This window comes from Nomascus leucogenys, chromosome 9 (assembly GCF_006542625.1).
Source record: "Nomascus leucogenys isolate Asia chromosome 9, Asia_NLE_v1, whole genome shotgun sequence".
NCBI lineage: Eukaryota > Metazoa > Chordata > Mammalia > Primates > Hylobatidae > Nomascus > Nomascus leucogenys.
The window spans coordinates 9,033,009-9,036,536 of record NC_044389.1 but is presented as its reverse complement, the minus strand read 5'-3'; positions in this window follow the sequence as shown (position 1 = coordinate 9,036,536).

The window sequence follows — 3,528 nt, the reverse complement described above, 5'->3', positions numbered from 1 at the left end:
GGAGGACCAGCCATTTGACGCCCTTGTCCACTGGGAGGATGTTTTCCATGATTCCACCTTTTCCCTTCCTTGGCCACCTAAGGCAGGCCGGCTTATGCGTGACTGTCAACCAGGGCAGGCCACAGCGCTGTGGGCAGGCGGTTTTGCACGTGTCCTTAGTGACCCTGAAGGCCCAGCCTCTGCTGGCTGCCTGAGCCGAGGGTTTTACTTCTTTTCATTTAATCACTTTATTGGTCCTTGCCGGGAGGGAGCCCATGGGTCCTGGTAAAGGTGCATCTCCCTGTGGTTCTGGGGCTGATCCTCCTTCTGAAGCAGAAGACAGAGCTCAGTGAGGACCGCCTGTGCTGCCCGCCTTGGACGCCCCAGCCGCAGGGCCGCGCAGGCGTGTTCCTTTGAGAGCCCTCCCCTGGAAGCTCCCTTTCACTCCACCCTGTTGATAAGGCCCAGGACAAAAAGCAATCAACCGCTGGAAACACACCTGCTGGAAACACACCTGCTGGAAACACACCTGCTGGAAACACGCCTGCTGGAAACACACCTGCTGGAAACACACCTGCTGGAAACACGCCTGCTGGAAACACGCCTGCTGGAAACATGCCTGCTGGAAACACACCTGCTGGAAACACGCCTCCGGTGCCAGCCCAGGAGGTGGTGGCCCTGTCCTGACACCCCCTCTAGCCACCGGGCCAGAGCTGGGAGCCCCATAGTGGAGTCTGTGTCCTGCAGGTGTCTCTGGACAGCTGGAGCTCTTGTAACCAAAGAGGTTCGTTTACCTCCTTAGATCACCCAGGGACAAGTGATGTGTTTTGTGGCCTCAGATCGTTCTGTGCTGTCTCTGGTGGGTTATTTATTCAGTGTTCTAGGTTGACTTGTCCTCTTTTAAAAAAATAAAATAAAATAAAAGGGAGAGTAGGAGAAAATAGGAAATTCCAGGGTTGTTATGAAGCCAGAAATCTAAAAATAACTTCGGTAAAGACTCAGTTGTGGCTTCTCTTTATTTTGAAAGAGCGACAGCTAATGACCGAAACAGGCTAGCTTTGTCCTGGCCGGTGACAAGCCACTGGACAGTGACTGCACCATAACCAGGGACACACGGCCTCCCGAGGGACAGCACTCCTGCTAGACAGGGCAGCTCCTTCCGTCAGCAGGGGCAAGGGGCAGGGGCCCTAGGTCCTGCCAGCTCTGTGGCTTCCAGGGTTCGTCTGGGGGCCTCAGCTTCATCCATGTGAGCAGAGACGAACAACAGGGGAAAGGTCACCCACAGAGGATTTAAAGCAGTGGCCATAAAGACGCCCACTGATCTCCAGGAAGCCAGGCACTGTGCCCTCTGCCACCATCGTCAGATCTCATAATAGTGGAGAAATATTCTGTGGCCCTTCTGGCTACCATGCACTGTGCTGATGGCTTTGTTTTTATCACTTTATTGAATTGTCACAACTCTGTAAGACACCCCACTTTACAGCCAAGAAGACAGAGGCTCTAAGAGGTGAAGTAACTTTTGGAGCTTTGCAAAGCTAGCAAGTTGCAGAACCTGGCTCTAAACCCAGATTTAACTGTCATCCAAACCCCTGCCCTAGCCAAACCCCTGCCCTAGCCTTAACTGCTATGCTGTGCTGGTTTGGCTGTAAAACCATGATTCAGTGAAAACAAATATGAGCCCGACAGAAGAGAAAGAATGTCCTAATGTGGAGGGTTACGAAGCCTTAGGGCAGCTCCTGAGAAAGACACAAAGCCATCTCTTATGAGCTTATTCAGTCCTCTGCAAAAAGTAAGGTCCTGGACAGCGTGTTCCCTGCCAGCAACTCCAACCCCAACAGATGTTTAATTGAGCACCTACTATATGCCAGGAACAGTGGGGAATAAGACCAAGCCCTCACTCTAATGAATTTGAGCCCTAGGAGGAAAGAAGCAGCAAGTCGACTACACGCAAGGGAGTGACTAAAGGAGGAAGATAAATCCAGTGGGTGAGAAATGCGGTCAGAACAGGGCAACATGGAAAGGAAAGCTGACCTGGGGAGGCAGCACTGGTGTGGGTGGTGCAGGGCAGGCGACCAGCCTGGGGAAGCCGTGTAGAGCCAAATCTGCGTGGATTGTTGAACACCCATTAGCAAGGAGAGCTCTCCAACCATCGGGGCGCAGCTCCTTCCAGCCAAGGGCCCAGCTTCAGTCTCAGGTGGGAACAGGCTGGAAGCTGGTGAGGAATGTGACCCAATGCATGTTTTCAGGAGGTCACGCTGGCTGCTGGCTGTAGAATGGGCCACAGAGGGGCAACGAGGAAACCAAACCCATGGGCCACTGGACATCAGTGATCCAGGCAAGAGGGGGATGTGGCCTGCCCCCAGGGACAGTGTGAGAGAAAATGCCCTGCACGGCTCAAGCCCCCATAGACAGACTTCAACTCCACCCCCAGGAAAACCTTGGCAAAGGGCCGCTTCCAGCCCAAGGGGGAGACAGACGCCCCGCACTGCTGCACTCTCACCTGGGTTCTCAGACCCTCGCTCTCCTCCCTCCCACGGTGGCTCTAACCTTGGGGGACAGGGCAGTGGGGGACTGTGCTGGATGGAGCCCCAGGGTGGCTGGGGTGACTGAGGGTGTCATCTTCCTGAGCTGGCCCTGCCTGCTCTCCACCTGGCCTCAGCCATCTTGCTGATGCATGGCCTCCTTCTGCCTAACATCTGCATTAGCGGGAACAAGAAGACGACATATGTAAGAACGATCTTGGAAGGGCAGCCAGCCCATACCTGCCAACTGATTCTGGTTGTAGGGGACGAAGGATGAAGGGGTGAAGGATGCCTGTGAGGTTTGGGGCCTAAATAAGCAGATGCCTGGATGGCCATTTACTGAGACAAGGAAGATGGGCAGACACTGGTTTGCAGGGAAGTCCAAGAGTTCTTTCCATCCAGGGCTGACCTCCAAGTGCAGATGTGTAGTGGGCAGCTGGAGGAGACACCCCAGACAGGTGCCCAGGCCTCCTGCTGTCCACCCCAGAGGCCGGCGACCCTCCTTCCTTCCCTGTCCCCTTCTCCATTCCCACCCTGAGCCCCATCCCCACCCTCGACTCACCGTCTCTCCCACTGTGACATGAGTTACACAAGGACTGGAGGCAGCTTTGAAACTGTTTCCTCTCATGAACTTAATTTAAAAGTAATTAATTTTTTTAAAAGCCACTGGCTCAGTTATAGAGAGACCCACTGGATTCGGGAGAGGGTGAGCCTGGCGCCAGCCAGCTGTGTGGCAAGGCATCTTCTCCCTGGTGCTCCCATCTGGTGCCTCCAGCCTTAACAAAGTGGCAGTGACGCCAGATGGCGTTAATTCACACACTTAGAGTGGATCAGGCCCTCCACTCCATCTATGTTATCTTATCCTCCCAGCGACCCTGGGGGGTAAGTACATACTGTTATCCCCATTTTTCAGATGAGATAACTGAGGCTTGGAGGTTTTCATGAAAAACTAACCTGAGATCTTACAGGTAACAGGTGATAGAGATGAGACTAAAATCCGTGTCTGTTGACCCTGGCACCCTGTGCT